Genomic DNA, 22,386 nt, shown 5'->3' on the forward strand with positions numbered 1-22,386 from the left:
AATTAAGAAGAAAATGCATATCAGCAGAATCTCCTCTCTACTTTATTTCATTTATAAATTACGAGAATGATGCTATTATATATTATTAATTTCTGCTGTTCTCCTACTCGGCTGCAGCAGTGAGCTGCGGATGTTGGAACGGTGTAATTATGTTCTAGTAGGGCAGCCATCCGTTTCCTTTCAAAAATTTACAGGATTCTTAATCATGCTGCTCATTTGGGTGCGCAGTAGCGAGGATGGCGAAACACAAACAGGGCACGTTCGTTTACACAGGAACACCTGCTTAGCATGATAGCAGATGTCAGTCAGCAAGCAGAACACAAAAGAAAAATATCAACAACAGCAAACTAGAAGCATTTTTAACTCGGTACGGAGATCTCCTGTCTGGGGGAAGCCAAAGGAAGGGGATGCACCTTTGCAGGTCAAAGCAGAGGTGCGGTGTTGATTTGGAAAGTCTCAGCCAATGTTCCCTAGGGACAGGGTCAACAAATCCAAGACAAACTGCTTGCTGGATTATGGGATATTTAACAATTTCTCTTTCTAGAGGGTTGCTTTTGCCAGCTTGATGCTAAGCATCTTTCAAGGGTCATCGAAAATATATGGAATATTTGATAACTACAGCAAAGTCGTTGAGATGAGCAAAATCCAGAGAACTACTGCTCCGTGTGTAAGGGTCTGCCAGCATCCCCACTGCAACCTCTTACTCTCAAGGCTTTAACTTTAAACGTTTCATCCCGGGCTGCCTCTTGGCTCTCCCATCTCAAATTGAGAGCGTTTCTGTCTGGTGCATATTTTATGAAATAAAAAGATGCCAGCGGAGGAGCAAAAGTTCAGCGATTTTGGGCTCTTTGCAGTGCTCCAGCCTCACCTCTCCCAGGGAGGCATCGGGAGCCCGAGCTGAGCTGTGGCAGGCAGGTGTTAACAATCCCCCTCCGTGGCTTAGGCAGTAACTACTCTTCCCCAGGATTGTTAGTATTCAGAGCGAGTCAACTTGCGTGGGTCCGTGCATTAAGGGCTCCCTAAGTATGCATTGACTTGATACCCAGTAATGGCTTCTAAGGAGCCGTTATGTAGTGCCGTGTCAATGATCCATGCATTGAGGACTCCCTGAGTACGCATTGACACGATAGACCGGAACGGCTCCGAAGAAGCCGTCACGGTCTATCATGCCAATGATCTGCGGATATTGGCACTGCCTCCCACACTTCTGCAGAGACTGTGGAAGTCTCTGAAGAAGCTGTTATGATCTCAGTGGAAGGACCATCGATCAGGTCGGTGGCAGGGATGCGTTTTGCCGTTTTTCCACCCGATTGTTGGGAGGCCTTGTGCTGCTTCTGGAGTTAGATTCAAAGAATGGACAAAATGTAAATGCTGCCCACCCGTGGAGTGTCTCTGGGACTGTGCAGAGCTAACCAGGATTGTAATATGACCTCCAGTTTTATTCATTTTTGGTTTTTAGTTCCATCTGCTTCCAGATGGGATGCCTTGACCAAGTCCCTGAAATTCTTCCTACCTTTGATTGCTCTCCTTTAGGGAGCATGGAAAGGGATGACGTCTTTTGAGTGAGGATTGCAGTGGGGCTTGGAAAATGTGAATTTAGAGCAGTTACAACTAAGGCTGGTGTGAACATCTCACCACTGGTGGAGGGCTGAGATAAACAAGGTGTGTACCTAGAATCACACAATGGTTTGGGTTGGAAGGGACCTTAAAGATCATCCAGTTCCAACTGGGACACCTTCCACTAGACCAGGTTGCTCTAAGCCCTGTCCAACATCACACCTTTCACACCCAAGCACGCAAACAAAGCTACACTGAAAGGAAGTCTTACTTCTAAAGTTTTATAAACTCCTATCTATTGAGTTTATATAGTTTCCATCCATTAAATTTCTGTGTACTCACATCAGTTCTGAGAATCACTGCTTGGCAGAATGTCATCTGTATTTTCTATGATGCCAAAACTTTCTCTGAAAATGCTGTGAACACCTTTTCTATGCCTTCTTTGGTACATGACTACTTTTTTAAAAATGTTTTAAAGGTACATCACTCACAATGAAGTTTTAAGTCATGCTAAATCCACGACCACAAGATACTGCTTAATCAGCTGGTATTGTTTGTGTCTACTTTTCCATACTCTTTCAGGGAAAACTTGACTTTTTACTCTTTCATATTCATGTCATACTACTGTTGAGGGGAGATGGAGCTATTGTAGAATAGAAGTATATAGAATACTCCACCTACTTTATACACTGGTTAGAACTAGATGATCTTTGTGATCCCTTCCAACCCAAACCATTCGATGATCCTATCATTCTCTGATGATAATAAGCCCATTTATGGTACAATCTCCCATAATTTAATTTACATCTACATGGATAAATGTTATCAGACCATTGGAGAAAGACTGTAACCATACCTGGTGGAAAGCAGAGATCCTCAAGCAAGAAAAAGTAGAATTACTGTGCAGGTTGGAGCACCATAGAGAGACCTTGTCTGTAGCCAGGCTGGCCTGAAAAGTGTGAGCTCAAAATAAAAAGAAACTATGCAAAAGGAGATGGACGAACATTATAGAAGATCAGAGAGGGTCTTGATAAAGGAGAAACTGAGAAGGCAGAGAAGTTTCAAGGAGCAGTGGTAATTAATTCCAGGTACCTCTTTCTTTGGACTCGAAAACTCAAATATTTTTAAGTGTATTTTCAGATATGTGGAAGCACCAGATTTGTCCAGAGACTGGTAACCCAAATCAGATAGTTTTGGCACTGCTAATAATCAGTTTGGAGTTGTAGACTAGCTGTAACCATCAAGTCCACAACAACATCACCAGCAAACAGAGGAGAGAAGACAACGTGAAAACCACTGAAAGCTTGAGACCTGCATGGATTTTACCAACCCAGCCCTCACTCAAATGCCTTTCAGGTAGAAGAGTGTGCAACATATTCTGGAAAGCCACAATTGTTCCTCAGATAACCTACTCTCCAAAGGCAAAGCTATTAATTCTTTGAGAATACATCTTTGGGATTTAAAGCCTCTTTGGGGTGGCCTTGAGAACCTATGGGTGTCAACCACCTCCACAACCCAAATTCCATTCAACATCTCCCTTCATGCTGCACGTTGAAAATTTGTGCGAAAAGTTGCATTTCCAAATCTGGACAGCTGAAGACTGCTGTCCTTTGGAAAAAGAACCCTAAGCTTTCCACTAAATTTAATGATCTGGGGGTTTAAACTCTACTGAGAAGGAAGAGAAGATATCGTTTTACAATTATTCAGGCCATATTTCACGTGCAGAGTTTAATGGATGCTTTCAGGTATCTCATGTTATAATGCTGCCCCTGCAACATGTGCTGAGCCCTCAATGTAAAACCTCAAATATTTTTTTCAACCTCTGGGAAGGAACAGGAGTTTGCCTCCTTCCATGTGTATATTTATTAGTAAGAATTTTGCATGGTATAATTGAAGCCTGGCAGTTTTTACCAATCGAGGCTTAAGAGGGAAACTAACACAATGTAATGTTTTGTGTCTTTTTTTTTGTCCATGCAGACCAGTCACTGAAAAGGTGCAAAACACTTCTAAAAGTACATTTTCTGAAATTCAAAGCCTTTTAAGAAAGGTACACAATGCAAGAATACGCAGCTGCAATTTTAAAAAGGCTACTGCTCCTTTAATGCCCAGCTGGTCCTGAGATGTAATAAAATTGACATATTGATTCCTTTGAATTTACAAATGCCTGTTTCATAAACTCCATCTCCAAAGCCTAGGCATCTTTAGAGCACTGTCATTTTTTTCTCCAAATGGATCAATTATGTGCCCACGTAATCCTGTTACCTGTGAAATCCATGCATACTTCTCCCATTTGCTGCAGTTCCCAGGCGGACAAACTTGCATTATGTACGCATAAACAAACAGAGCATTTCCCTGATATTAGGGATTGTTTTCAAAGTGAAAAGCAATCTCCTGGGTCCTTTACTCAAAAAAAACCCCCATACATAGTGTGGTGTTCCTCCAAGTAACCTCACTGCACTATATGTATAATTATTACACAACACAGCAAATCATTAAAAAAACATTGAGTCCCTCTATCTCAAATGCTTCATCTGCAAAAAGGCATCAAGACTCAGCAGCCAGCCCTCATTTTCCTGGTGAATCAAACTTTCCCAGCTTCTTTATTTGATAATTATTGCCATATCTATAAGGAAATCACGTTCATCAGAAGTATTTCGGCATGACTTAAATATTAGAAAAACACCCACAGCAAAATCTGCTGTGGAAGTTTGGGGCTTTTTTATTTTATTTCTAGGATAATTCATCTTTTCATCGTGCTGAGTACCTTTCCATCATTTACACACACACACACAGAGAGTCAAGCAGGCATTAACCTGCAAACCTACCACTTATGCATATAAATGCATCACACATACGACTATTCCCATATCCCGTGGCATATTATTTGTATGAATATATACCACGCACAGAAACACATTTATACACACACACCCCATGTACAATCCTCAAATATAAGCAGAGAAAAAGAGAATAAATGTGTTTTTCTCTGTGTATGAATTGTTTATAAAGTACCGTGTACATACATAGATATGAATTCTCGTTTCACTCTTTCAGACTGTGCTGTATCTGATTTTCTACACTTCACTGGGCAACCAGCAGTTCAGTTACACTACACTTGCCCTGTACAATTTGTCTCTAAAAGGTTCCCAAAATTATGAAACATCCTGTCTGCTGCATGACCTGCTCACCGCAGTGCCTCAGCCCGAGGTGCATCCACAAATATAGAGAGGATGGCACAGAAAAAATTTAGTATATATATATATGTGTTTGATGGTTGGAGTCCATACAAGTGGCCCAATACACCCCTGCCATTGTGCAGGAGTGGGTTTTAAAGATAAATGGCTGCATGTTAACCAGATTTGACATGCTGCACAAAAGCAGCCACCTTTGGTCCCATGACACAGCCAAACAGAAAAAACAACAAGCAGTCCTGGCAAAAGATGTCCAACGTGAATAAAAGCCCAACAATTTGTCACATAGTCGTTACAAAATGTTCCAGGCTTTGGGGCTTGCCATGGGACAGCAGTGATAAGACGAGCATAGAAAAACGAAGGCTGGGAGTGTTGGGGTGGTGGAAGAGTTAAAACTCGAGGAAAGCTCCGGTAGTTCCAAAGGGGAAACAAAGAGGATATTTTCATTTGGGTCTTTCTGAAGACACACACACACACAAAAAAATAAAGAAAAAAAAGAAAAAAAAACCAAAGAAGCCATAATTAATTAAATCAAGAAGCTCAGTTGTTTTGAGAAGTGATTGAAATCTGACATGCAAAGTAGAAATATTTACATTTACTTTCTATTTTAGGAATCTGCGAAGCTACTTTTCCTTCGCTGCATTTCCCCACCATTACAATGGCCATGGCTCAGTTTATCCAGTAGTAAGCACTGCCTGTTTGGGGCCAAATCCTGCTCATGTTTCTCATGGCATTTGGTCTTTCCTCATGGGAACAGGCCCAGAAAACTCCAAGGATGTTGCTGGGGTTGAGGTCTGGCAGCAGAGCAGTACCTGGGCTCCTCCTTTCCTTTGAGTTCACACAAGACAGAAGAAGAAAAGCCCAGACTTAGGCTTGGTTTGATGCGCCTGAATTTCCAAACCAGCTTGATCCTGCAGTTTTCCACTGAAACCAACCATGGCATCAAACCCTACTTTGCTGTCCCGCGTACCCCCAGAGTGACCCAGGTATTCCCATCAACTGCAGTCAGGTCAGGATTTGCACCTATGCCAGTCCACTGGGATTTTGATGTATTTTTAGAGCCCCTATACCAAAATAAGGAGCTCAAATGCACCAGTGCAGCTGCTTGCTAAGCTCCACATAACGGAGCTCACATTGTAAAATACCTTTCAGTCAATAATCATCATTGCTTCAGTGATTACCCTTCACTTCTTTATATTCAGTGGCAGAAAACTGGGGAGGAGGGGGCAGTTAAAAGCAATATCATCCTCTAAATTAGAATAACCAGTCGTATAAAAAACTGAGATTCTGGTTATTAGGGACATACATTTGTAATTTTCTCAGACAAATTCCTTGGCATCCGCTCGCCCTCTGACGAAACAACGGATGATACTTGCTCTTCCTCAGTCCCACAGAATGGCACAGTGCTTTGGAGATATTAAGCTCTGCAAAAGCCCTGTCAATGAGTCCAGCAGTATTTCCCTGTTTCATAGACAGCAAAAATGAGCATGGGGAGGTTAATTGACTTGATGGAGAGCACTTGATGCTGCACTCACCTTCCCCAGCTCGGCCAGCGCGGGGCCGGGGCTGGGAGAACATCCCACCACATCCCACCCTCATCCTCTGCCCGGATCACAGCATCCCAGCAGTCCAGCATGGACCAGCACGGCGTGGCCTTCCCCTTGTTCCTTCATGGGCCTAATCTCTTTGCAGGGGTTTTTGTAGGAGTAAATGAAATAGCATCAAAATCACCTCTGAAATGCGCAGGGCATACTTATCAAAAGGAAAAAAAAAAGAAAAAAAAACCACAACCAAGTGTCAGCCAGAAGAAAAGTTCATTATTATATGTCAAGGAAAAATTAATAGAAAGGGCTTCAATAGTTAAATTACATGGGTAGATCAGGCTTTCTGCAGGAAGACCAGCTTGCTTTAATTAAAGCATGTTCTGTTCAAAAGCCACTGTGCTCGTGTTCTACAGCAACCTGATACCAACACCTGTAAGTCCCTGCTCGAAAACTCCAACTGCTTTCCCATATTCCAGCCCAGCAATCCACGTTATCGAAAGTCTGAGTTATTTTTAAATGGATGGGGGGACAACTAAGCCAGGGCTCTCTGTGGAGTCGAGCAGGGGGACGAGGACTGTTCAAATCATGGAAATGTCAGCTCCAGCAATGTGTTCCTTGGATTATTTTTTTTTTTTGGACTGTCAAGAAGATTTTAAATCTTTAATATCTGTTTGTTGTCAGGTTTGCCTCCAGCTTTTCATATCTGCAGGTCGTATTTTTTTGTTGTTGTTAGGAATTAGCATTTCTCATTTGCTAGCTGAAAGTTTAGGAGAAAGCACCAAAATGCCGATAAACAAAGTTCATCTCAGGGAAAATCTCTGTATGCATAACCTAGTTAACAATTCTTTCATGGTTGCAGGATGAAATTTGAAATGCATGTTGAAAAAGAGAGTTCCTACAGAAAGCATTGGTACTACCGAAGCTTTTTGAGTGCGCTGTACTAATTTTAAACAAGAAATCATTATGATTTCAGTGCCGTATTAGCATCTCTTTTATTTTCTGGTATCTCTGCTGCACTATTTCAACTCACTGCAGGTTGCTGTTACTTTTTTTTGATACCACATCGTTTAAACACACACCAGAGCTGAAGGCATTCGGGATTACCGGGGACTTCAATCAACATTTTTGGCCTTTGTAAAGGATCTTAGCCAAACATTTGGTGTAGTTAAACTCCAACTGATGCCACAACACACAGAATATCACTCCCCAAAAAGTGCAGAACTGATGCATTGTGCCATCTCTGGCAGCATTCGTTCAGTGTTTGCTGCAACAGGGGAGGAAGAAAGATACGGAATGCATGGATTGATTTTCAAATTACCTCAATATTTTGAAAACATTTTCACCTGCATGCTGAGAATGCTAAGAATAGGCAGGAAGGCAATTGTGCATTTGCACAGCCTCCACTGCATTCATTTATAAATTACCTCATCACTGACTGAAATTAACACTGATTCTTACAGGCAATTTCTCAATTTCCAATGCTAATTACATTTTTTTTACTTTTAAATTCTGTACCACCTGTTTTGGGCAAGACATCTTAGGCAGCGCGACCGCATTTAATCACAATTTTAATTAACCGCCCTGTAGATGTGAAAAAGAAGCAATTATAATATAGATGAATGATGATTTTTCTGCATTAAATTGTTTTGTTTCCCTGGTATGTTGATTGTAACACAGCACACAAATACAGTAACTGTACAATTTTTTTCTATTGTAATTTAGTAATTGTTTTTGGAAAACCAGTTTGGGAATGAGTGACTTCATCTGTTTACAAATTGATTGATACTGTTAACTCACTGATTGCTGCAGCATACATTTTGTATTGCACAGCCTAGCATAAAATATAATTAGGCATGCACAGACTTTGCAGCACCATTTTGGAATCTGAAAATCAACTGTAACCGAAGTGTGTTTTCCTTGAGCATCCTCGTATCAGCCGCGGCTGATAATACGATAATCAACAAACAATGGGCTTTTCCCATCCTGCCGCTGGTAGAAACCCTTGGATTTAATCTGATAGCCTCACAGTGCAAGGGTTAGAGCTGGGTTTTTATTTTTTCAGGACGTGCTTTGCCAGGCCTGGGAGCTGAGGGCTGGCGAGTCTGCAGCTTGCCCAACTCCCTCAGATTGCTATCAGGAAGGAGCGGGCGAGTGATGGAAAGAAACAATGATGGCAAAAAGAGCCGCGGCTCACGAGACGCGGGGATCATTCCTGACACGCGTGTGCTGTGGCACCGGCCGTCTCCAGCTACACGTCACAGGGGGAAAAGAGCTCGATCTGACTCATGGCCGGCAGACACAGATCAGACAAGTTTTAGATATATATATATATATATGTATGTATCCCCACGGAGAAGCGTGAGACCGTTCCCATTGGAGGCAAAGCCTACTGGCTTTCCCAGGGAGCAAGGTCGCACCGGAGTGGAGAGGGAGCAGATGTGCAGCACTAGCAGCACCTGGGCTTTGGGACACAGTGCCACCACCACTGTGCTCTACCAGCGACCTGGGACTGTCCTGCAGAGCATCTCCCACCTTAGGGCTGTACGTCTCCCAGTAGAGGTGGATTGAAGGGCAGGGACACGAGGAAGGTGCACCTTGACATTTACAGAAGAGAGGTGGCAGCTCTCACCCTCCCCATCTCCTGTGCAATCCACAGAGCAAGAAGCCTCCACCAAGAAGGACTTGCCAAGAAGTGAGACACCACAACAGGCTCTGTGAGACCACATCCCAGCCAGACCAGCCATGTCACCCGCAGAGCACTGAGACCAGGAAGGAAGGGGATGAGACAGACCTGGGACGGTCTCCATGGGAGCACAGGAGTCTCTGTGATTTGGAGGCAACTTGGGGGGCTCCTGGTCTCATCTGCTGGCCTGCTCGCTTTATAAATATTTGTTAAGAGGGCAGGGCATAAAGTCTACTGTTCAGTAGGTGATTTTTGTAAGAATCCAGCTATCCATACATAAAAGGGTCTATTATCTCACTGTGGAAGAGATTTACATGCGTAACTCCCATTAACTCTTATGGGACTTAGGCACGTAAATCTCTTGTGCATCTAGAGAAGAATAGACCACATAAGGTCTTGTGATCTATACTGCTAGTAGGTTTAAGTCCCTTTCATTTATAAAGCTATACAAAAATTAACCATTAAAGCTTATTCTGTGCAAGCTGTCCCCCTACATATATCAGCCAGCTCAGTGTTTGAAGTACTCGATGTAAACGCGCACTGAGGAAAGGTACCGGAGCGAGAGAGCCCATTCATTTCAGTTAGTAAAACTGTCATCCCTGAAAGGAAGCAGACTGAGGGCAGGTAGAAAAATTGTACAGGTTTTGCTCAGCAGATTCAATTTCAGATTTAGGCTCTAGACTGCACTGTTTGGAGAACGAATACCTTCATTTTGCTGTGCGCTCCCTCCGCCCCCTCCTTCCCTCTCTCCCATCCCTACTCACAGCCCTGGACCAAAGGACCCTGAGTGGCTGGAACGATAAAATCTTTGCACAGCCCAACTAAGAAGCTGCATCTACTAAGGAAAAAGAAATAAATCTTTTATTCCATAAACTTGTTTAAGCTGAAATGTTCATTGGTAAGCCTGTAAAAGTGGGAACATCTGTGCTCCTGCTGGGATTTGATGTCTCACCACAAACCTTTCCATAAGCACTTTGTCTCTGGTAGGAGACAAAGAGGAAAATACCTGATCCTTGGCCTCAGTTGGGCAGCTCCTTCTATCCTCATGCACCGACCTACTGAGCATTCCTCCCAGCAGCGAGCTGCCTCCCAGGGCTACCTCCGCCATGGAAGCTGCCTGACTAATCTCTTAGCAAACACTTGCAGCAAACCTGAAGGGAGTTCAGAAAGGCGACGAAGAAGGGGAGAAAAAACCCTGAAACTTGCTCCAGATAAAGCCTGCGGCATGTCTAAGAGAAGAGAACCCAGCCTAAATATAGCTCTGCGTGCTCACGTTTTCTCTTGATGAACCGCTGAGATACAAAGTTGTGGCCACCTAATGAACATAGAGATATATATTCTAATCTTAATCCAGTTTCCTGCTACCTTCCATTAACCCAGCTGTCTTTCTGCCTGTCAATAGTGCCCTGACTGTGCTTACAGGTATTTGCAAGACACTGCTTTTATCCCAGCAACACCGCTGGGATGATATGGCACTGGAAAAGTTCATCCCGCGCCCTGCCTGCACACGGCGTAACCTCTCCTCAGGAGCTTATAAGAAAATCCACTGTTGAAATAAATAACAACTCTCAACAAATGATCAAAGAAGAAATAAATCTTTTACCCTTCTAAGACTTTTTAAAACTGAAATCCCATTTTTTAACTGGATAACAGTTAAGAGGCTACCGGCCACCTATTTTTCTGGGAGCTACGTTTTAAGCGTTTGCCGCATGGATGTTGGTCCTCAGGAGCAAAAGCTTTTAAAATAAAGTTTGTGTGTAGTATATGAAAACATATTGTTTGGAATTTAAGTTCTAATATCTAGGAATAAACAGAGCATTAAATCAAGCAAAACTGTGACAAGGCCAATATGCACATGGATGATGCCAGCGAGGCATCTCCAGCCCTTTGTTCACAGCTTAACAAAACTGTGCCGTCACACCACTTTAGCTCAACAGTGCCTGTCGAATGGGCATCAGCAGATCAGCCAATGCCTGTCACACACACAGCTGAAAAACTGTTTGAAAGCAAGGCTTAGTTTAGCACAAGTCTGGTAGGAAAAGTGAGAGGGATTTTTAATCATCTGGTAAAGACTACAGATATATATTTAGGGAGAAAATATATATATATATATATATATATATATATATATATATATATTGTCAGCTTTCTTCCTCAGGAAAGTAAAGCAGTTTTGCTGTTTTTCACCTCTAAGGAGGTGACCCTCAGTGGGTCTTGGTGGTGTTGTCTGTTCCTTGGTGTGCTGCTCTCTTCCACACTACATCAGATTTGGAGTTATTTGCAAATAAGTAAAATTCTTTCAGGGTGGGAAGGGTGTCACAGGGAATGATCCCAATTTGTCCAAAAATCTATTAAAAATTAATTTTCACATTGTCCTGCTTGGAGACCCCTTCCTCCCCGTGACAGAGGATAAATGAAATAACATATTCAAGGAAATGTTTGTTTTGATTCTAATGCAATTATCTTTGCAGATCAACGTCTCCCTGGGTTGGATATTTTTTTTTTTAGCTGATCAAAATATGTTTTCATTGGTATTAACAACTCCCTCCGTCACTTCTCTTAACAGTCCTGGCGCAACATCTCTCCGGCAAAGAACCGCAGCAAAATAAGCTTGTTAGCGCCAGCAACTTTAGCTCGGCACTTCCCTCTTTTTTCCCAACACTTTTTTCCCCCCAGTTTATGGGGGTTTTGGCGCACACACCCCCTGCCCAGCCGGCTCCCAGCGCTCGGCCCCTCGCTGGCGGCTCAGGGTGGGACCGGGGGGACCCGGGGGTGACCGGGGGGGACCCGGGGGTGACCGGGGGGGACCCGGGGGAGCGGGGGGCGGCAGCCCCGGGTGCTGAGCCCTCTCCCCCTGCCTGCCCGCCGCTGCTGTCAGCTCGCTGCCTGCACTTTAGCTGTCTCTTTCCCAGTCCCTACCCTGTCAGTTTCTGGGCTGCCAATTTCAACTTGAAGCTTGACTGGGCTGATTTGATGCAAATACCTCCAGGGAAAACCCTGAAACTGATGAACAGTTATGTCAAGTCGATTTTGCACCATCGGGAAAAGGTAACCTCTGCGAGAAAAAAAAACAACAAGGTTAAAGAGACAAGGGCTTTTCACGTGTAATACCACTGCTGCACATCTCGTTCACTGTTTACCATCCCTCAGAAATTGTAACTGTCAGAATTAGTCCTAATTGCAGATGCGAAAGCTGCCATTATAATAAAAACAGAGGCAGTGCAGGCATTAAATGTAGCAGCCTAATTTGTGAGACTACTGAAAAGGTAGAGTAAATGAATATTTCATTACTTTAATTACCAGGGACTACTCTTTTCTTGCTGTCTTATGATAAGTGTTGCTGTAACTAGCAACAGCAAACATCCACTAAAACATAAAGTGCAATAATAGTACTGCTGTCAGGATCGCTGCTTTAAAATACGAGCGGGAGGGGGGGGAAGGGGGAAATATAATGGTTTATCTATTTCTTAGAGATCCGCAGGAGCAGGAGATAGAAACTCGTTTAACGTCAAAAAACAAAGAGGCGAGTAAACAGGTTTTAGTCAAAGAAAATAATGACCCGGAGGAGGGGAGGGGTGCGGTGTGTGTGTGTTGGGGGGGACTTGAGGACACACTCGAAACCCCGGAGCCGGGAGGAGCGCAGGCAGCGCCGAGCCGCCCCTTCCCCTCCCGGGAGCGGAGTTTGGGGCGGCGAGGGGGGCCCGGCATCCCGGGAGGGGTTCGCACCTCGGCCCGGAGCGCTGCTCTCGGCAGCGCCGGCGGGGCCCGCGGGGCTGAGCGTGCCCCGTCCCCCGCCCCACGGAGGCGGTTCACACCCCGGCCCCGCGGCCGGAGCGGGGGGGCCCAGGCGGCTCCGCACGCCCCCGCCCCAGCGCAGCGCTGAGCCTCCAGCCCGCTCCGCTCCGCTCCGGGGGATGCTCCCCGCGGGTGTGCGCCCCGCCGAGCCCCCCACCTGCGGGACGGGGGTCTCCGGAGAAAGGGGGTCCCGGGGGATGTGACCCGCGGTATCCCAGTTTGGGGCGGGGGGGACTCTGAGTGAGGGGATGCCCTGCCCGGGGGGATGTGACCCGCGGCATCTCAGTTTGGGGCGGGGGGGACTCAGAAAGAGGGGATGCCCTGCCCGGGGGGATGTGACCCGCGGTACCCCAGTTTGGGGCGGGGGGGACTCTGAGTGAGGGGATGCTCTGCCCGGGGGATGTGACCCGCGGTATCCCAGTTTGGGGCTGGGGGCTCAGATTGAGGGGATGCCCTGCCCGAGGGGATGTGACCCGCGGTATCCCAGTTTGGGGCTGGGGGATCAGAGTGAGGGGATGCTCTGCCCGGGGGATGTGACCCGCCGTATCCCAGTTTGGGGCGGGGGGATCAGAGTGAGGGGATGCTCTGCCTCGGGGGATGTGACCCTCATATCCCAGTTTGGGGCTGGGGGGCTCAAATTGAGGGGATGCCGTGCCCGGGGGGATGTGACCCGCGGTATCCCAGTTTGGGGCAGAGGGACTCTGAGTGCCGGGATGCTCTGCCCCGGAGGAGCCTCCGCGCTCCGCCCCGGCCCCTCTGCCCGCGCAGCGCCCGCACGTCGGGGCCGCTGCCGCAGGAGCCCGGCCGCGGCTGCGACAGCCGCTCCCGACAGACGCGGGGAAATTTGTCAACAATTCGCGACGACGCTGGTAATTGCATTCCTGGAATCCGCAGCGATAGATGTAAAGATAAGGGAGCTGCCTCGACTTTCCGCTCGGAGTGATCTGTTTGCAGCCACCTATTCCTCTTCCTAGCCCTTCCTAAGCGTATTCCCCCGTTCCGCCTCCTGCGCCTTCTGCCACTGGGCTCTCCAGAAACATACGTGACGAGTAGCTGCGCCTCTCTCCTGTCCGAGCAGGCACCAGCTCCCTTCTCGCCTTTGTGTCCCCATCCCTCCGACCCAACTTCCCTGTCAGACCCGAAAAATATGCAAGGCTCGCACTGCCGCTGAGAAGCGGGACAAAGTTTAACTTCTCTGTTGGCAGTCGGAGAATAACTCCCAGGCAGGATTCAGGCAAAAGATCTGATTTGCTGAATTCTGCTCTTTGATTTGTATTTGTATGTTATTGCTACTGCTAAGGTTGTTGCCAACCTCAATTAGATCACAAATGAGATCAGTTTAATTCAACTCCCAAACTGTGACCTGACCATGGTCTGAAAGTATTCAAAAACGCATTTTAAGCCTTCCTTTGATTTCAAAAGGAATACTGCATGCTTGGTCATTCATACAAATAACATAAAACGTAATTATGGGATGATTTGGCAGATGACATTCCTGCCAAACGACGCTCCAAGCCAGAGTCTGTAATGCTGTGGCTGCTGTCCTGGTGCTCGGGAGCACAGCACCCTGGTGTAAGGTGGGAGTAACGGGGTGTGTGCGATGTGGAGGTGTTTGAATGCACTCGGGGAGGCAAATGCAACAGCAGCAACCACGCCAGCACGAAACCCCCCCAGTCAGAAACTGCTGCATCACTTGGAAGGGAAGCGGATCCGCACTATCAAATCTCCAGGAGGCTGTGACAAAGGGAGCTTGCAGCTTGACACACGGGTAACAACATAGCAAACACCTTTAATTCTGTCATGTCTCATACCCTTTGCTTTCTCACACATTCGTGGCTGCTCTAGCATTGACACCTACACTAAAAAAAAAAAAAGAAAAAAAAAGGAAGAAAAAAAAAAAGAACCCTCGACAATAAAAATCCTCAAATGAAGCAATCTCATTCCAGCTAAAAAAAGAAACACCTGGAAAGTTATTCTTCTGCCCAGTAAAAAAAAAAAAAAAAAAAAAAAAAAAAAAAAAAAGTAACTTATTCGCTCAGAAAAGAGCAGAAAGCAGCAAAAACAGAAGTTCACTTTTGGGATTGAGAAGCTCCCAGGAAGCTGCTGGCTTTCCTTGGAGCCTGGGAGCTCACTCGCACAGGTTTGCCGGCGTAACTTCTCAGCTATTCTGCTGCTCGAATGCGAATCCTAAATTGACCTTCCTGCCTCAGCAGCGCTCGGGAGCGTTCCTAGAGAGGGCCTGGGTGCTGTTACAGGGAGGGGGCAGGTACAGAGCGTGCTGGCACACACACAGGTGAAGCCTCTCCTGCCCATCCATGCCTCCAGCCCTGCCCAGCCCGCGTCTCTCCCTGATGGATCGATCCCGAAAGCTTCAGCTGCCACCAAGGCCGGGACGTGTCAGGCTGAGCGGCTGCTGTGGCTTCAGCAGTGCCACCTCCTCGCTTGTCCCCCCCAAAAACGGCGGGTCCCCCGCTCCAGGCCACCTGCAGGGCCCCGGAGCGCAGAAGGAGTTAAGGCTCTTTCCAGCATTACTGGGTAGGTTAATATCGCAGCTGCTTGGTAAAGCATTATCCAGCACCTCACTTAACAAAAGCCTGCTTTTGCAAACAGACTCCTACTTTTCCCCAAGTGTCCAAAGGTGTTTACTGAAGTAAATCTGCCTAAATCCTCCGTTGCTTGGGTCATGGGGGTGGTTAGGAGGGTGGAAGGTGTAGAGATAATCTCTTTTTGTAAATTCTGTAAATCTTCTGGGAAAAAATCAGGAATCTGTGTCACATGCCTCTGTTCAACTGGTAACATCTCGGTTAGTGTGCTCCTTATGAGTGAAATCTGCCATAGCAGCTACAGGGAAATAAGACATCCCTCCCGTTTCTCATTGTTCAAACTGTTCTTCCCTCTCGAAGTTCCTTTAGCACGTTTAATCTATTTGCTGATGGAGGGGAAAAAAAAAAAAAAAACCTGTTAGGATCTTAAAAGTGGTTTCTGGGAAAAAAAAATAAAAATGACAGTTTGGTCGGCAGGAGATAGTGTAGTTGAAAACTTGTCACTTGAGATTTCTGCACTACCCCGGTTATTCCAACACCAGCAACTGCATATTACTTTTTACATGTTGCAAATAGAGGCAAACAACACAGGAAATTTTGACAGCTCTGCCTGAAAGGGCTTAAATACTTCTCAGTAAGCAGGATCCAGTTATAAATAAACCTTCTCTTGGTGAGAAAAAGTGGCTACGACCAAAGACCTCAATATTTTTCTAGAAAAACTGTCTGATTGAAAGCACAGAAGAGCTTCTGAGAAACAAACAAACAGCCAGATATGGGGGGCACACACACCGAGGGATGGGGAGAAAACGCACATGAACGTGACTACAAAACCCCACGAGGGAGCCCGGCTACAGAAACTTCCACAAATCTCGCCTTCCTCCTCCTCCTTCTCCTCCTCCTCCTCCTGCTCTGTTCGCATTTCTGGTGGATTCGCTGAGTCGCTGCTTTTCCCCGGCGGGTCGGGGCAGCCCGGGCCGGCCGCCAGCCCGGGGACACCCCCGCCAATGCCACCAAGGGCCACCAGGGCCACCAGGGCCACCAGGGCCACCGCGGCCCGGCCGCGACAGCACCCGGCCCAACACCTCACCAAAATACAGGCAAAAAAAAAAAAAAAAAAAAAAAAAAAGATTAAAAATTTAAATTTCATCTGGGGAAATTTTGCCCCGCCAAACCCGCCTCGCCCCCCGCCACCCCCGTCCCGCCAAGGTCAGGGTGGGTAAACAATAATAGTAATTAAAACAAAATAATAGGCAGCAGTCAAGAGCTGAGAGTACACACACCTGACCCTAACTATAACAGACTTCTCAGAGTAGAATTTGATCCCTCTCTGACACTTTCTACCTCAAGTGTTAGAGCGAGTGGCCATGAATAGTACAGGCATGCCATCTTGTAACACTATCTGCCTGTCAGAAGAGCCAAGGCTGGGTAGAGCAGGATCTATATAAGGCTTGTAACTAGGGGAAGCCCAACAAACAGCTACAAACACCTAAGTTATTTTACTCAGCCTCCACCCTTCTGCTTTTTCCCCCCTTCTTCTCACTCTCTTTTTTTTTTTTTTTTTTTTTTTTTTTCCTTTTCATCTTGGCTTTCTGTTGCAGAATGCAAATGTAGCCTGCCGGCGGTGAATGGGCTGAATTGTGATTAAGAAGAAGAAGAGCTCCTTTCTTTGTTCTCCCCTCAGGGGATGTTTACTGGGAGAGACACAGCGGATCAGATATGAAAGGCATTCAGGTCAGCATTGATGTGAGCGAAAGTGAAATCATACCTAAGGCATTCAAAAGACCGCCGTGTCAGGGGTTCAGCTAACGGTGCATCTACTGTGTCTTCCCTGTTAGGCACAAAAAAAAAGGGAAAAAAAAAAAAAAAAGGGGAAAAAAAAATCTCTCCACAAACAGGCATTTAAAAAAAAATAAAATTACCACAAAAATTACACAGAGAAGGAAAATGAAAAAGTTTTCCCTCGCTTTACCTCCAGAGAAGAAACTACAGGACTTAGTGCTCTTTTGCCCTTATGATCACGGATGGGGCAGGTCGACTTGCATTAATTGTAGCTGCTGGGACCAGCATCTTTTTTAGGGGGAAATGAATCTAACCTGAAGTGTGAGCGGTTTTTCTCTTAAGCACACCTCCGCATCCCCTTCCCTGAGCACAGCACACGCATGGGTGCATGGACACATGCACCTCTCCATGAGTCCCAGCCAGCTGCGAGCCTCATTTATTCTGCCCTCGCCTCCCTCAGAAGCCACTCCGGGTGATAAAGGGCACGGTGGCATATCAAACCAGCACAGCACACCTTCCAAAGTGATCTTTCATGGACTTGGAAACTCCTCGAAACACTTTGCTGCGAGCTCGCAGCGCAAGGGGATGGTGGCGATCGGAGGCGTGAGGAGTTGGGGCGCAGCTCTGTAAGTTAAACTGCTGCAAGGAAAAGTCTAGGCATTGTCGTTTTATTCACCAAAAAAACCCCCACTTGATGGAGAAATATTTGGATCTCACTATTTTTTTAAGTCTACACTTCTCCCAGCCTACTTGTTCTCTCAATAGACTTTCCCAGTGGTTAGCTGACGCTGTTGGCATAAACAGAGATATGTAAATATGGAGGGGAAATATAGCAAATTACAGTTAAGCATACAAAGAGTTAGGAGGTGGCTGCATTTGCAGGGGCTGAAATTAAAATGAAAACGACAGAACATTTTTGAAAAGCCCCAAAAAATTAAGGAACAGGACTGGATGTCGTGTGCACTAACCAGCTCCACTATTCTGAATTTGTTTCCACCTTCAGAATCTTATTTAAAATATATTGTTTGTCTAATGCTCACATCTGCTTTAATGGTGACGTTTAATTCTGAAATATTTTCAACTAGTGTTTCTGCATCATAGACTTCTCTCCTTTTTCTCTATACTCTAAAAAGACAACTAAAGAGCAATCAAAAAGGTGTCTGACTTGGCCATTCAGACAATTGCACCCTTGTGGGAATGCTGGAATGAATGGTACAGTGGACACCCCAGCACTATTGACGTTATAAACATGTAAATGAAACACATTAGGGCAGACAATCAATTGTCTGTGAGCACTGCAAACCTGCACTCCCTTTCTGTGTGACAGGCACAAAATAGTGTCTACCTTGGGAAGCCATGGTCTTGCAGAGAAAAAGGACAAAGAGTTCTCTTTCACAGAGGAGAAAATGCACCTTAAAAGCACTGGGATAATGCAGATGCCAAAAACTGTTGTGAGGCGAAGAATTTCCTATTTCTTGGAATGAATGTGGGGCTGCTGTAAAAGAATCAACACCCTTCTTTCCACTCTAAAGGGAGACACACATTTTTTCTTGGGGAATATTACCAGCCTGTCCTGAGAGCTTGCATCATATATTTCCCCTACCTTGGGCAGTTGGCTATGTATAATTATCGATAATTAACTTGTAATGGTTTCCTTATCACTTTTTCTTCCCTTTTCAAATACGCCTTTCCCAAGCCATCAAATGCATTTTCTTGCAGCAATTAGAAATTCCCCCAAAACTTTCCTCGCGAAGCATGTGCAATAAGCAAAACCAGTAATTACCGAATGGTCACAAATGGCAAACAGTAAATCAGCCACTAATCTCCAAATTCTCTGGGTTTCTGGAAACTCGGAAGAAAATAAATAGATCCGACCTGACACAGAGACAACAACCTCCCCTTGCTCCATGCCACAGCTCAGCCTGGACATGAATCCGCACCGAGAAAACGTCGCCTGGCTAATCATTACGCCCTGGCCACTCGCATTTAGGGCATTAATTTTTAATACCTATCTCCAGGTGCTTTTCTGGAGGTGGTAGCAGCGCATTTGTCTCGAGTCCCGGAGAAATCTGCTCGCAACGGATTCGCGGCCCTGGGGAGGTGCCCGGCCCCGGGAGCGCTGCGGGTGCCCGCGGTGCCCGCTGCCACCTGGGCTGCACCGCCAGCAGCTGCCTCCCCACACCCCGGCCTCCGTCTGGCTGCCTCCAAACTTCTCCAGGCTGGGAAGACAAGACTCACTTCCCACTCACTAAAGGCAGCAGGCAGGCTTGACTATTTTTTCCTTTTTTTTTTTTTTTTTTTAAATTTTTTTTTTTATCTCCCCTCTTTTTCAAGTGAGGAGTGAAGGAGGTTTTTCCCCCTTCCCCAGCATCCCTGGAAGGAGGGTGGGTGGGTGTCTTTTTGGGAAAGGCTCTGAGCAAGCCTAATCGTCTCTGCTTGTTTGGTCTGTGGTCTTGGATCAGACGCCCTGAAAGCATTGAACTTTCTCCCTTTTCTTTGCAACTGGAAGCGAGGTGGCAAAGGAATCAAAGAGAGCTGTTTACTGAAACTTTGGGGTAAATTAGATACAACTTTCCCCCCTCCCACCCCCTTCGCGGGGATTTTAATTTCACTTTGGATTTTCGAGGAGGGGAGCGGAAAGGAGGGGGGGGGGGGGAAACCCTCAGCCAACAAACGCCAAACCACAACAGCGCGGAGAGGAGGCAGCTCATCAGGCATGGCAGGGCAGGGCTGCCGGCCGGACAGACAGACAGACAGCGCTGCCGCCGGGCCCCGCTCCGCACCGCTCCGCGCCGCTCCGCACGGGCGCTGCGGCCGCCGGAGCATCCCCCGCCTCCGCGGGGCGCCCGTGCGGAAAGGGGGCTCGCTGCCCTCTCCTCCTCCTCCTCTTCCTCCTCCTCCTCCTCTTGTGCCGCCACTTCTCTCCCGAGTGAAAGTGCCGCGAAGTGAGTCAGGCGCTGGGAATCATCTGACTGAACTTCCCGGAGCTCCGCCGCATTCCTGGGCTGCCGCTCCCGCACCTCCCGCCCCCCTCCCCGGCTCCGCTTTCGGGGTCCTCTCCTCCTCATCCTCCCCCTTTCGCTCCCTCCCTCCCCGGGGGGCTCACCCCTCGCTGATTCCCACATCGCCTCTCTCAGCCCGCCTCCCCCCCGCACACCTCTCCTGCACTCCAGCAGCTCTCATCAACCCCGTTATCTCGGAAAATCCCGAGCCTGCTTCCTTTCTACCCTATTTAGCTCCGCTGTAATTTTATCCAGCCCCGGTATCTCATCCCGAGCCTTGCCCATCCCCGCACACACGCAGATACACGCGCACAGGCGTGGAGCCCACTGAGGCATTAGTTGGATTATTCTGTTTTGTCCCCCCGTCTGTAATGTGTCTGGGATTCACTAACACTCCTCTCGCTGCCTTCATGACCATCTATTTTTATTTCGTTTTTCGTGGCTTTTAAATTTTATTTTGGTTCTGCTGCGTTTCTAAGGAATTTCTGTCCGAGTTCGATAAGCATCACCGTTCCTGGTGTTATCAGCAAAGACACAAGCTCAGAAGTAACATCTTTTCCACGATTCCAGGAAAGAAGAAAAACCCACTCAGTCCAGATAAATCCTAGGCAATTCCCAACGGGAAAGGCATTGGATACGTGCTTGTCGAGAAAGAGAAAATGAAAAAAAAAAAAAAAAACAACCAACAAACCAAACCCACCCTCGCTCTACCTGCTCCTCAGAACCAGGGCATTTCTCACTCAGAAATGAATGAAAGAAACAAATTAGGGGAGCACAAAGAGGAAAGAGGGGACAGACAGAAAGTAGGGAATTATTTCCTTTCCCCCCCCAACACACACCCCGTGTCTTGGCCAGAGCAAGACACTGAAGGGAGAACTCAGCCCCTCGCATAAGCAGCGCACACACACTTGAAGTTTGCAGGATCTTTAAGTGGTTACCTTAAAAATCGCAATTAAACTTTCGTCTCCCCAAGTGTGGTGGCTTTTCCAAGTTAGTGCAGCTCCCTGAAAACACCTTTTTGCATGGGAACAACCAGAATCTGCCACCCCGCTCCATACATGCTCCCAAAGACTTGGCTGCACTACCAGGATACGGTCCTGGTGTCCTGGACAAACAGAGGCATCCAGGAATTTTTTTTTTTTTTTGGGAGGGGGGGGTAAGGGTGGTGGTGGTGGGGTGTTTTTTAGTGCTCAAATCACGTTGAGAAAATATTAAACACGTAGATGCACCCCTCATCAGAGAGCATGTGATGGGTTTAACACGCTAAACTAATAGTCCTGCCTGGAAAAGCAAGGAGGCTGAGGAAGAAGAATAAAACCCCCTCAAACACTCAGAATATTCTTTACTGCAAAAGAGCACTTCTGGATGCGTTGCTTTAAATCTCATTCTCTTTTTCTCTCAAAAATGACTGTTTAACATAAGAAAAAAGGCTACTTGACACAAAGCTTTTGTTATCCAGTTGATCAGCAACGTGCTTTAGATACTTGTAAGGGAAAAAAGCCCCACAACAGACATTGATTTTAGAAAATCAATAACCAACATTTAATAAAAAGAACAGAGGAAACACAAGAGAGGAGAGGGAAACATTACGTGTAATTTTAATGTCTACTAAATTACCCAGAGATGAGGGGAAGGGGAGGTCTCCTCTGTGAGGACCACCTTAAATAATGACAGACACAAGAGTAAAGGGTGGTGGTGGAGGGGGAGAGACTTTAAAAAAAGATAACAAGAAACGGATCCTTGGGAAGCTGCTCGGAATATATTATTTTAGTTGGTTTTTTTTTTTCTTGTTTTTTTTTTTTTTTTGTAATACTAAGCCAAGCAAATAGATCAAAGACAACACAAAGGGAAAAGCCAGTGTAACATAACGAACAGTTTCTGACTAAAATTCCTCTATCACTCCCCCATATGGCTCGACGCCTCCACCACAACAAGAAAAAGACACACACACGCACACACACACACACACACACACACACTCACACTCACAACCTAGAGAGAAGGAAGGGGAGGGGGGGCCAGGATCATTTGTTTCTAATCAACATTCTCTTGTCTTTGTGTTTTTTGTTGTTGTTGTTGTTGTTGTGCGCGTCCCCCTCCTCCTTCAGCCCCCCTCCATCTCCACCTCTCCACTTAAATGAAGTAGCTGAGCTATAAGCGCATGGGTTCAGGTTCACACAAATATCTTCCTTCCTGCGGCTCCTCGAGAGGAAAGTTGTTGGAAGTGGGGCCGGGATGGCCGTGGAGGGGCTGCGGGCGGGGAGGGGGAAGCTGGCGGCGGGGAAGCGGCTA

At 46.4% G+C, this 22,386-nt stretch overlaps 1 protein-coding gene across 2 annotated transcripts in view; it reads right to left on the reverse strand.

The window, feature by feature from the left end:
- ZEB2 (zinc finger E-box binding homeobox 2) overlaps positions 1-22,386 on the reverse strand; it is a 113,970-nt gene that overhangs the window by 87,477 nt on the left and 4,107 nt on the right. The gene's annotated exons all lie outside the window — the stretch shown is intronic.

This window comes from Ammospiza caudacuta, chromosome 8 (assembly GCF_027887145.1).
Source record: "Ammospiza caudacuta isolate bAmmCau1 chromosome 8, bAmmCau1.pri, whole genome shotgun sequence".
Classification (NCBI taxonomy): domain Eukaryota; kingdom Metazoa; phylum Chordata; class Aves; order Passeriformes; family Passerellidae; genus Ammospiza; species Ammospiza caudacuta.